Below are 12,708 nucleotides of genomic sequence, written 5' to 3' on the forward strand. Positions count from 1 at the left end.
TTGCTGGGCACACATGGGCCAAAACCCCCCAATCTGTTGCCCAGAGCCAGTTCTGACATGCTGCCCCACTTACTCCTGCCAGCCAAACAGCCCTGCCTTGCTGAGGCTCTTTGGTGCTGCTTTGAGTCTTTTACCTGGGAGCATTCCTGCTGTCCCACACATTTAGGTACTGCTTGTCACCAGATCCTGGCAGGTTCCCCCCTATCTTTATTCTCCCCAAGTACTGTGTCATTTGCAGACTCCACGGTGTCAGCCTTGTGATTAGATTCCAATGCCTTTATGAATAATTTGTTGCGCAATTATAAAGCAAATATTTAATTGAACTTTATGTAAAATTGCTTCTGCCTCTGAGCACTGAACCACTGGTTTAGGATAGGGTATAGTGTGACCACATCAGGCCCCGGCAGCCCCATGAAGAGGCTAGCAGCAAACTGCCAGGTCCCTTCCCCAGCTGCCTGTGGCCTGCATGCAGACAGCTGGCCCTGGCCACTGCCAGCTGAGACCTTGGAGGGGAGTGCTAGGGGATGGCTCTGCACCGGCCCCAGAGACTCCCACAGATGCATCAGCTGCAACGCTGCAGTGCAGCTCCCTTCCCCGGGAGCGTGTCCTCGGGCACTAGCAGAACGTGTCTCCCTCAGCTGAGCAGCAGAACGAACCAGCTGGAACATTCCCACAGTGTGACCAGTGCTACCTTGGAAGAGCCCTGTATGAAGTGTGTCACTGCAGAAAACATCTTTGTGACAAGTTGTTGGCAGTCAGGTTTCAGCACAAGGATAAGGACAGATGCAAAGACACTGGCTTTCCTTCTTGCCAGTTCTTTTCTTTCCAGGACAAGACTGGAGAATACAGTTGGGGAACTTGCACTGCAGCTGACTCTCTGAAGGAAGGAATGCCTTCGCTCACTGGCCATGTCTCAACAACACGGGGCACCAGTCTGAATCGGTAACAAGCGCTTTGGTACCAGGGTGCCCATCCCAGGAGAGGCTCCTCAGCACATACTGGGGCCACAGGTCTGTGCAGAAATACTCTGTGTACCATGACATCACCTGCAGGCTCAGCTGGAAGAGTTTGAATGGACGGGGTCTGGACACACCTTGGATTGGCCATGGCATTGCCTCTGTAGGGAAAAACATCTGTATCAGCAAAACCAACAGAACTGGACAAAATCCTAATTTACCGTGGTCTGTAAAAGAGGCTGAAGTGCCTATTTCCAGTGAGGCGAATTTGAAATTGAAAGAGGAAAACGAGTGCATTGAAGAGATCAGAAGCTCCTTTCCAAGCGCATATCTGGTGCAGGTAATTGCTAACTGACCTGGAGGGGCTCTTGAAATCGACCTAATGCAGCAGATTCTGCTGCTTGGAATGACTCCGGGGCTGGGGACAGGCATGCGCATGCAGTACTCCCAGCCGAGAGGCTGGCGTGACAGGACAGACTCTGTGCAGTTGGGGGGCTAGCAAGGGAAAATGCAAGGCCTGAGGCCAGTGAAGTGTTTCGGAAAAACGTAACAGTGGCCTGTGTGGTGCTGACCCCCATAAGTGTCCTAAACCTAGCCAGAGTATGTACAGCTGGAAGAGAGGGACTGGTTAGCTGTTGGAAGCTGGAAACTTGCCCTTGCTTGGGGCAGGCTTCCAATGATGAGGGTGGTGGGGGAAGGAGGGCTTGGAGACTAGCCTGGAGTGGCTATGCTGACACACTGGGAAGGGATGGAGGGGAAGTCTGCTCAGACGAGCTCAGCAGCTGAGGCATTGGATCCAGACTATGAGGTGGGAGCTGGAGTCCCAGCTCCAGTGCATTTCTGAACCAAAATGCAATGTACCCTGCTGACAGGGGTGCATGGATGCACACAGACCATAGTAAAGAACAGCAATTCCCTTGGGAACCTGGGGATACCCCTTCCCCAGCAGTACCTTCTTGCCTCTCAGCTCATCTTGGGCAGCCCCTTGCTCAGCTCTTGCTTTTACGGCTACAGATGAAGCAGTGCAACTTACCCTTTGGCTTCCAGCCACATCCTCCCTGCTGCCAGCCCACTCCAGGACCACGTCCATTAGCTGTTGCTTCTGGCAGCTCCCCTTGTTTCCCAGCCCTTGCTGCTTTTCGCTCATGAGTGTTAAAGGTTCCTTTCAAGACCCACTTTTCTGTTTCCTCTGCAATCCAGGCACTTCTAAAATAAATAGTATTTGTACCAGCTCTGTGATGTCTGTTTGGCTTCGAGCTTTCATGTTCACTTCTGGTTGTGCCCAGTGTGAAATGCTGCCACACAGTCTATAAAAATTACTGGTTGGGGCAGTTATTTGTAGCAGTCATTCAGCATTTGCCTTGCTGGTCCAGTCCCAGACTATGGCCTGAAGAAAGCCCAATGGCAAGTATTTAGCTCTGCCAGTGGGCAGGCAGACAGTGTGGCTGAGAGGTGAGCTGGGGAGAGTGACACCCTGCTCTGGGACTTGTTCACACAATGCCCTTCCATCTGTGGCACAGGCACTCATTCCAAGCTGTTTGCTCCCAAGACCTACAGCTAGACTCACAGCTCACCACTTCAGCATTGCAAGAGCATGGATAACTGAAGCTATGCCCTAGATATGCAATATAGCAAAGCAGAGCAAAGAAAATGGAGGAAAGGCAGAGGTTCAGAATATCGGGTCTGGGCTGCATCCAAGGGTCCCAGCTAGGAGCACGATACAGCCTCCTTGTCATTCTCTCCCTAGTAAACACACAGGCATGCACGCTTTCTCTCTCTCTCACACACACATGCACAACACTCACACATACTCTTCTGTGGCCTTGACATCAGCCAAGAGCACAGAGAAACAGGGCTCAAAGCAATCATAGTCTTCCCATAACAATGGTAGTAGAACTGTGGTGTGGTGAAAGCCAAATTCTGGCTGCTGGAAGCTGTGGAGAAGTTGTAAGCTGGAAAATAGTTGCTTATTTTTGGTACTAGGATGGTCTTTGGACTCACATCCCAGAAAGACTGAGTGATCTGACCACTTCCGTAGTACACTAGTGCTGAATCCGGCACTCTGCAGGATATGCACTCTGGATTGGGAAGACCACCATAATGTGGCTGGGAGGGACTGGCAAAGCCCTCCTACGCCAAGGGAAAGGAAGCCCTATCCAGTGTCTACATCTGGAAGGTGCAGCATCAGACCCAGCTCTGCTTATCTTTCATCATGCCCAGTCCCCTCTGACTCAAATCCTGCTCAGCCACTACCACCATTACATCCACTGCTTTTAACAGACAATCTATGTGCATATCCAGTCAATGCCTCAGCTTCCTTCATCCCCCTGGCAGCCCCTGTTGTGCTGAGTTCTCTTAAAAGTTATTCTTTCCTTGTGCATTTATTCTGCTGGTTCCAGTAGCAGGCTTCTCTGCATATATGATAAGCTTCTACAGCTTTTCCAGAGTGCAACTGCAGGACTCCGAACCTCCCAGAAGACTTGTAAGTGTATCATGTTGAGCTCCTCTGCTCACTCAGTTACCAGGATCCAGAGAATGATCCTAACTTTCTAAAAATATTAGTATTTCCAAACTGTGCCATTGTGTCTTCCCTTCAAATGGCCCAGTATAGATATTTTTAGAATAGATTCAAATATAGTCCATCACGCCCTTTGTGCACATAACTAAGTATTCGCCTGTTTAGCTGTTGTATGCCTGCCTTTTCTTTTCCAGGGATACTGTCCTACTGACCTACCTTGAAATTGCCTTTCCCCTGAAGTTAGCTGTGGCATAGAATCATAGAATGGCATCTCCTGACTGGGTACATCAGGCTACCACTTCACAGGGTAAAGTCTGAGATGCTCTTACTGTCTGAAAGTCCTCCAGAGCCCTGGCTATGGCTGCAGCTTTTGTGAATACACATTCTGAATCACATTTTGCAGGCTTTCACACGGATATGGTTTAGGGACACATTTGTTGTAACTTGTAGTTTTCTGGGAGATACTCCTACTTTCTGTAGGTGCTCCATATCCATTGCCAGTGATGGTTTCTCCTCTCCAATGGGGGTGCTCCTCTGGGTGGGCAGAGGAGTCCTCTTGCCAAGCAGACTTCTGCTGTTGCAGCTTCTGGCTCTTGTATACACACTTGCCTTTCCTTTTATGCTGTATGCAGAATTCTGCAGATTAGTCTGTGTTCACAATTCTCACACATCCTCAGCTCCAAGGTTTTACTGCAGGTCTTTAATTCTGTCACATATTGATCGGCTGTTTCTGCTTGCATGAAAAGGATTGGAAATGTTAAAATGATTCATTGTTTTGTGGGATACACAGCCACATTTTGTCATGTTTACATTTTCTCTTACACATTCCTTTCCTCCTCCCACCCGAGGCAGAGAGACTGGGGCTTTCGCGTTAGTGCTTCTTTCATCTGCACTAATTGCTGTTAAGTGGATCTCAAACTGCCTGACAGTTTCCGTTCTCTACGGCATCCCAGCAGGGAAGGATTTAATGCTGGACCCTGTGATATGCTTGTTAGTTCTTCCAAGAGCTCCTGGAAACCACTAAAGTTCATACTTAGATTTTGTCAGAGCCACCTTGCAAAGAGAAGTGTATTTATGAGGAAAAGATTGCCTCCATTAGGGCTGCTACTGAACGAGTCCTGGCAAAAGTGACTTCACTTTCTGAACAGTGAATTGCAGGGGATAAAAAATAATTTCCCAGAGTATCGTTCTGTGTCCCCTGTCCTGAGAACTAGCAACACTTGACATTGTGCAAGCACAGACCACAGAGACCACCGATGGCAGCACACCCCCTGGGACATGGGGAGGCAAGTCTCATCTGCCTCCGGACCCTGTGGAGTTCAATGCACTCTGGGAGAGTCAAGCAGCGGTGTGCTCTGCACTCAGCAAAGACGAGCAAGCCAGCCAAAAGCTCTGCATTGCCATTGCTCAGCACACTGAAGGAAGTCCTTCCTTCCTCCACCAGTATCTGGGGACAACAGGCTGCTGACCCTAAATGCACCTCCTTTCGCCCAGCAACAGCTATCCCGTAAGTCAGCTCTGCAGCAGGTCATGTTTGCCCATTGCCTTCTTCACTGTGCTTCAGAGCTGCCAAGACACACACGCTGGTTTGGCATTTAACCCCTCCTGTCCCTGGGCTGGCAAGCAAGGCCCTGAGACCCTCAGACAGGCATGGTGCTGTGGTTCAGTCCCTGGCATGCACAGCAATCATCCAGTGCTAGTGCTGGGGAGCTGCCTCCTTGCAGAGCAGCGGCCTGTAAGGGCGGCTGGCCGAAAATGAGCCCGTTGCCCTGTGGTGCCCTGGGAGCCTTGGTCTCTAGGCTGCCCGGATCTGGAAGGCCATGCCTGAGCAGGGCCATGCAATGTTCAGAGTGTGGCTCCTTAGGGAATCCTTGAAGCTGTGTTTGGAGAAACAGCAGCAGGCTGCACCACGGCCCTGGGGCAGGGATGAGGAGCAGGCTACAGATGCCACTTCCTTCTCTTAAACTTCAAACGCACCATCAGACCTAAATTATTCACTTGTAATCCCTGAAGCTGGCAGCAGCTCAGAGAGGATCTAGCTCAGGTGATAAGAAGGAAGAAAGAAAAAAAAGAACCCATTAAATTTAAAAACCTCTGAGAGTCATAAAACGTAAAAATATATTCAGGATGGGAGCCAGGCCAGGATGGTAAAGCTGGGTGCAAGCAGGGTCTGACACTGGCAACTCTCTGCGCGTGAGGCAGGTACCACAAAAGACAAGGGAACCTGAGGCTGAGAAGGCTGGTAGGGCTTGGTGGTCCTGGGTGCTCAGCTCTGTTACCTCTTGTAACCCCTCACGGTCCTTTGTCCTCTCCCTGTGGTGTAGATGGAGAAAAGAGCAGTAAACACATGCAGAGGGAGTAGAGCTGTGCTAAGAGTGCCCAACCCAGGCTGAGAGCGGAGTCCTGCTCTCCAAGGTGACAGTCATGGGACTGCCCTCTCCCTCTCTGTAGCCAGACCCCTGGCTCAGTCTCCCCAGAGAAGGTGTTGGGGATTCCCAAAGACAAGGTGTGGAGCAGCTGTGTCATAGTGCCAGCAGCGCCCAGCAGCCCTATCCCCAGGGACACAATCAAGATGCCCAGAGCTGCCTTGGCTCCTGCAACGTACTTGGAAAGCTGTTGTTTACTGTGATCTAACACAGTTACAAAGCTAACTAGAAACAGAGAGCAGCTCCTGGCAAGGCACAGGCTGCAGAGAGCTGGAATGAAAAGCATTTAAAATGTCTTGCTTCACCAGCCTGGCTGCCCCTGTGCCCACCAGCTTTAGTCTGCTCCTGCAGTGAATGCTCAATCACCTCTGAAACAAACTGCATCGATCAGGGAGAAACACTCCCATCTCAGGCCTGGAAACATGTTCTGGCACAGGTCCCCAGGAGCCAGCACCCCTCCCCACCTGCCAGGGTCAGAGCAAGCGGCAGGCACCTGAGAGTACCGCTGCTTTGCCCTGTGCCGTGCAGAAGCGGCTGCAGCCAGTGGCACAGCTCAATCTCCACAGCACGACCGCAAGTCCCACACCTCTGCCTCAGGCCAGGCTTTGCAAAAGCAAGAGCCTGACAACAGGGTGGTGGGCACCCTCTAGCTCAGCCCCTCCCAGAAGCTCTGGGGATAACTTCAGGAGACACCAGAGAGATGACAATGTCCTGGCTCAGTCTCAGTGGCTCTGCAGTCACAGAGCTTGACAACACCACGGGGAAGGTCTTCAGTCTGAGCTCTGTCCAGACAGGCGGGCAGCTCTCCCTTCACCTTCACCTGTTGCCAGTGGCACGCTGCAAACGACTGCGGGGAGGACAGAGAGAGCAGCAATGCAGACACTGACCATGTCTGCCAGCAGGTGCCTGATCCCAGGTGTTGTGTGCCCTGGCAGACCTCCGCAGCGCAGAGGGGAGGACTCAGAGAGGACTGCGCCTCACAGCAGTTGTGAGAAGTGGTGGCTTTAGAGTCCCAAGGGCCTTGTGCATCCGCTTGCTGCAGCCCACTGGCTCTCCGTCCCCAGTGCTCTGGACCCAGATCCAGGCTCAGCTTTGTATTTCCAGCCTTTTGCAACATAGCTCAAGCTGCCTGAGCCGACTCAAATCCTGGGGCTCCATATCAGCTCCCATCTGTGTATCCGAGATGCGAAAAGGGGCTGCAGGCACTGTAGGGTTGCACCAATCTGCCTTGGAGGGGGCAGGCTGAGACTGTTGCTCACCAAGACTCTGCAGACAGAGCAGCTGCACCTCCCGCCTTGGCTGCACCTCCCAGTGAAGGCTGCCCAGCACCTGCAGAGAGCGTGGATCACTCCTCAGAAGAGCAGCCAGATGAGAAGGTCTGCGTGAGACTGATAACAGCTGCTGCTTGGCTCCTCTCCCTGGCAGGCCTGCATGGGGCACACAAGTGCCAGTGTCTGGGGCTCCAGGAAAAGGGGGGCCCCCGGCCCCAAGGCCAGGCTGGCATCTCTGTTCTTGAGAGCCCCCAACACAGCTCCTCCTGCTAGAACCTCCCCAGGGAGTGTAGAGTGAACGCTCACCCCTACACCTTAAGGGTAGGTGGGAAGTGTGTATCCTTGGTGCAGTCAGACACTTTGCAGATGCTGAGACAGGCTCCTCATGTCTACAGCAAGCACAGAACTGGGTGCTGTGGTGCAGAGTGAGAAGCCAGCACCTCTTGCCTACCAGGGCTCAAGGAATTTGTCCCTGCTCGAAGGAGGACTGAAGAACGCGAGTGGCTGGCTCTGGACCACCCAGGGCAGGTTGGGACCCCAAGGCCAGGCAAGTGCTTCGCTTACACTGAGATGCCAGCAGAGAAGCTGTGGATGCAAGAGGTAAAGCCAGGGAGAGAAGAGCAAGGCCTGGCTGTTAGTGGCAGGAGTGCTGAAATTCACTGTTTCACTCTGTGTGTAGAGCGAACTACACTCCAAACTGATTTTTAAAGTTCTCTTTCCTATGGAGATGGTGAAAACACAGTGCCGAGTAAGCTGCCCCCACCTTTCTGTACATCAATCAATAAGCCATCATTGCATCAAACCAGATGGAAGTGGGAACCTTCGCCCAGCACACACTGATTCCAACTCATTCACCCTCCACCAAAGGCACCTCAACATGCAAAGGAGCTCTATGCTTCTTCACCTGCTGAACCAACCAGAGCAAGGCCAGGGTGCTGAGCAGGCTGGGGCAAGTAAGCAAGAATGGAGGATGTTTCCTGGGTGTGGAAAGGAGAGGAAGGTCTGGGAAAGGTCTCCTGATGGCCGGGGACCATGGAAGTCACAAGCAACAGGACAAGGAGAGTCAGCAAAAGTTTATGCATGCTTCTGCATCAGAACTTGCTGCCTCAGTCCTGGCAACCTTGGAATTTAGATGAAGGATAGATGTGATGGCAAAGACAAAACTTGGGCTTTTCAGCCCGTTTTCACACTCAGTGCCTGTGAGATGGGCTTGACTCGTTAGGTAGGTGGAGAGACCACAATGAGCAGTGAGAGTGAAGATTGTGATCAGTCACAAAACAATCAAAACACACACTAAAGCTCGAGGTCCACTACTTGGCTTTTTCTCATGGAAACCTCTCTGCACCCTTGTTATCAGCAAATCTGGAATCAGCCTCCATCCACTGCAGGTAAGGAAGGAGGTGAGAGGGATCAGCAAGGCATTGCAAGATTGGTTCTATTTTTACATGCATAGGAGGCCTTTGAAGGAACAAGGGACTGCTCGTCACCTCTATTTCTACCTGACAAAGGTAAGGGCACTTCTGGGGCCAGCAGTGCCCAAACTCTTGGGAGGTACTGTCTTTGGCTGTAGAGGCAGTACGGGCCTTTCTTTGGGCATCTCGATTGACACTTTAGGGCCATGCATGTCCCAGGCAGGCTCCCTCTTACCGCTGGGACCCTCCCCACCTCTTCCTAGCTTTTCCAGGAGATCTGGGCAACAGGACTGCAGCTCCTGGCCTGGCTCCATGGCAGAGGCTACGCAGCACGCTTACCCTGAAGATGGCTGCAGGTGCCACTTCTGCACCAGTCAGAGACTTTTCTTCCTGCACAAGGCCAGTGACTTGGTTCTGCAGCAGCCCTATGCTGACAGTCAGACCCCAGCAGAGCTGCAAAGAACAGCACCCCACTGGTGTCACACCCCACTGACCCCACCCCTTGCCAGTTCTTTGTAGCCTGAGGGTGCGCAGATCCCAGCGCCCCATCGCACCCCAGCTGCTTGCTGCCGCAGAGCAGAGCCAGGAACAAAGCCCTTTCCTGAGTGGGCTGGGCTGCCTTGCCTGCGACTAAATATTCAGAGACACTGTGCACTAGCCCTTTGATCAGCAATTTATCTCTCCATGCCACAAGTTTCCTGGAGCCTGGCGTTTCCGCCCCATGCTCAGCCTAGGTCCCAGGAGCCTGGGAGACAGGTGTGAGGAATTAGCTGTAGGGACTAATGCTCTGACAGGAACCAGCACCAAAACCAGGGGACAGAGTGTAATGTTTATTACATTTGAAGCAAAGCAAACATGTGGCCTACTTATGTATCTAGGGAGAATTAATTGGGGAGCTCCACAAAGCAGCAGATTATAAATTAGAATCATTTTCACCAACTTCAGCCCATTCATCTTATTTCACACCAGGCCTGTCAGCTCAGTCTGACGTGGCCGTGTGCAGCCCCAGATCCGCAGGCTGCTGTCTGGTGGCACGGGGGGACTGTCAGCAGCCAGCCCCATGGGCATTGCATGCCTAAACCCATGGGAAGCATGTGGGGTCAGGCTGAGGCACACACCTTGAATGGAAAGCAAACTCAGAGCCTTGATGATGGCTGCAGAGGTGCTGAGCGCCACCAGCTGTCATCTGCAGGGGTATCCAGAGTGCTCTGCTCAAGGGACTGGCCCCAGAGACAGCAGAGATGCCCGGTGCCTGCCCTGTGCTCCTCCATCCCCCTCCACTTGCTGGCAGCCAGCTGAGCAGTGCGGGGCCAGCAGGGCTGTGCATGCACCCCCTTACCCTACCCACCCTGGTTAGGATCTCGGGTTAGGGACCAGGCTTTGCTGATGTGACAGAACAGGCAGCCTCCAGCCAAGGTCAGGTGGAGACTGCCTTTGCACTGCCTAGAGGTCACTCCTGGGGACACTGCCCATGATGTGCAGGTGCCTACCGGGAGCTGCTGGGAGTGTAATGCTCTGCATGCCCAAGGCATGGGGGCCTTGGACTGACAGATTCCTGTGCAAGGAGCAACAGTGGTCAGAAACTGGCAAAGCAGCTTGTGCCCGAGGCACTCTAGCCCTCAACAGCCCAGGGCCCGGTGGGTGCCCCTGAGAGGCACCTCAAGAAACGCCCTGGAGGCATTTCAGGGAGTCTGGCCTGGAGCCAAAACACCCAGAGCAGCCACTGCCTCCCAGATGGTGGGATCCTTCTGGCACCTCTCAAAGCAGAGGACTAGAATAACTCTGATTTGGCCTATACTTACAGATCCCAAGGGGACAGCATGCAAAATACCATGATGATGATGGGACCATTTCTCTCCAAAAGGTCACCTGCTTCCTTGCTGGAAGGAGTGTTAAAAGAGCCAGTGGAGATGGCTGGGCAACACCTGAAAAGGACAATCTATTCCTGAAGATACAGTTTGGGTCAGACCACAGGCACCATGATATCAACTCTCCTGCCCTTCACAGTGATCAGAGGTGGACAGAACCAGAGGTGGGATCAGAGACTCACAGCACCCACCTGTGCAAATGAGAGCACTCCCAGTAAGGCATCCACAGGGCTCCAGACACAGTCAAAATGGTTCCTACAGGGAGCAGCAAAAGCCTGGCCCAAGAGTCCTTCTAGCCCATGTTGTGTCTCCAGAGTGGCCAGGACCAACTGCCTGGAGCAGAACAAGGGCAGGACAAGCAGGTGTGATGCTTGTCCTGACATTCTTCCAGACTGCAATAATTTTTCAGCTCAAAGAGACACATGCCAATTTGTACTCGGTCTTTCCTACAAAACTATCCAGAACCAGGATGGCCCAGGAGTTAGCATGCTGCCAAGGGCTTGAGATGCACGTAACAGCCTTGCCTCAGCTGACAGGGCCAGACAGGCTTCATCCCATGGCAGTGACTCCCATCAACCTGTTTTTAGCAGCTGTAGCAATCCACATTGACACGTGAGCCGTCCGGTTCAGCAAGGCCACCAGAGTCCGCACTGGTGTGTGTGATCAGGGCAGAGCCCAGCAGACACCGTAGCCCAGATGCGGCATGCCCCACGTACTGGTTCCCATCCAGCTGCTGCCTTGTCCCTCCTGGCTCTGACTGCATGGGGGACCCCAGGGCTTCTGGATGGGCACCAGGTGAGGAGTGCCTGCCACAGCCTAGTCCCATGCCAGAGTAGCTTTCTACCCCTTCATTGCCACTCTCTATGTGCCAGCTGCAGCCCCTACTCTGCACCTGGCTGGCTGACAATTTGTGTCATAAAGAGAGAGTTTGTTCAAACGGCATTACTAATTAGTATAGAACTACTATTAGCATCGTTAATGCATTCCAAACAGTTCTGCATGTTGGCACCATGTAAAAGCAGCACTGGGGCAGAGACCACGGTGGAAAAGCCAGGCCAGGGCCCGGACTGAGTCCATCCCAGTTCTGACGCTGAGCAATGAAACAGCATCATCTCTACCCAGCATTGCTTTCCCTAGTATGGCAATCAGTAAAAGTTGGACCAGGACAGATTTGTGCCTCTGTGTGCGTACAAGCACACATGTGTGTCATAGGGAATCAGAAACCACCCAGCACAGGAATTTCAGGACAAGAGAGAGAAACTGGTAGAAAGGAATGGAGGCAGGAGCATGGGGGTAGCAATACAACCAAATGTAAAGTAGATGAATTATTTACTGCAAGAAACCATTGTGAAGTCACTTACCCTGGCTCTGTGCATCCTAAATGGGGTCTGCAGCGTTTCTCACATCTCCCTAGTGTGCTGAGTGACTTTTTTACAATTGGATGCATGAGGCTGGGGTAATCTTATAAGAGACTCCATAAGATCAGTTTAGTATTGATCACGTGCTGAATTTGAAGGCTTTCCACATCCATCTGGTGTTGCTACTCAGGTGACAGCTCAGCTGGGACCTGGATGCTTACTAGGTACCTGCACCCCAGAGCCACCTCATTCAGCAGCTCCCTGTGGCTGGGCTGATGCACAGCAGCATGGTGGGGGCCAAGGCTTCACACTGGAGCTCAGTTTCTGAGCCAGTAGAGTCACATGGCGGCTCCCCACTGAGCCTTTTGATGAAGTCCCCCCAATGGGTCAGTCTGCTGTGCTTCTCTCATCACTAGGGCCAGCTGGCTGTGGATTGTAGTGGATCATACACTCAATCTAACGGGGCAGCAACTGCCAGAGACCAATAAAAAAAATGGTGACAGGGTATAGAGAGCAGTTTACACAGACCAGCAGCTAATGCCAACAACCTGCACCAGAGCGAGAGCACCTGGCACCATCCCCAAGGAGGTGCCAGCTGCCACTGCAAGGCAGCCATAGCACCTAGGCCTGTTCAGCATAGCCCCTCGCCAGCTCTCACACAGGTGCTGCCAGGAGCCATTGCCTCCTGCATGGAGCAAAGAGTTGGCCTTGGGCATGGAAGAGAGGGCTCTGAGCACCTGGTGCTTCTCTGGATGCTGCAGACAGGACTACAAACTGAACAACCCTTCCTGAGCATGGAAAGGCCCCTGCAGCCCCCTCATCTGTCAGGGTGTGACTGGAGCACAGCTGAAGCACAAAGAGCCCTATCATAGGCAGACCGCGCTAGCAAGAGCCTGGAA

At 52.6% G+C, this 12,708-nt stretch overlaps 1 long non-coding RNA gene across 2 annotated transcripts; it reads right to left on the reverse strand.

Moving 5' to 3' along the window:
* Positions 1–269: 269 nt before the first annotated feature.
* Positions 270–7,585, reverse strand: LOC135315736 (uncharacterized). Of its 2 annotated transcripts, none has more exons than XR_010375228.1 (3): positions 7,160–7,585; positions 3,946–5,787; positions 270–1,117 (listed from the first exon to the last, which is right to left on the reverse strand). It is a non-coding gene; the product is annotated as an uncharacterized LOC135315736 (long non-coding RNA). The 2 variants fall into 2 exon arrangements; XR_010375227.1 differs by having other exon boundaries at positions 3,946–4,204; positions 5,699–7,585.
* Positions 7,586–12,708: the final 5,123 nt, after the last annotated feature.

This window comes from Phalacrocorax carbo, chromosome 14 (assembly GCF_963921805.1).
Source record: "Phalacrocorax carbo chromosome 14, bPhaCar2.1, whole genome shotgun sequence".
Classification (NCBI taxonomy): Eukaryota; Metazoa; Chordata; class Aves; order Suliformes; family Phalacrocoracidae; genus Phalacrocorax; species Phalacrocorax carbo.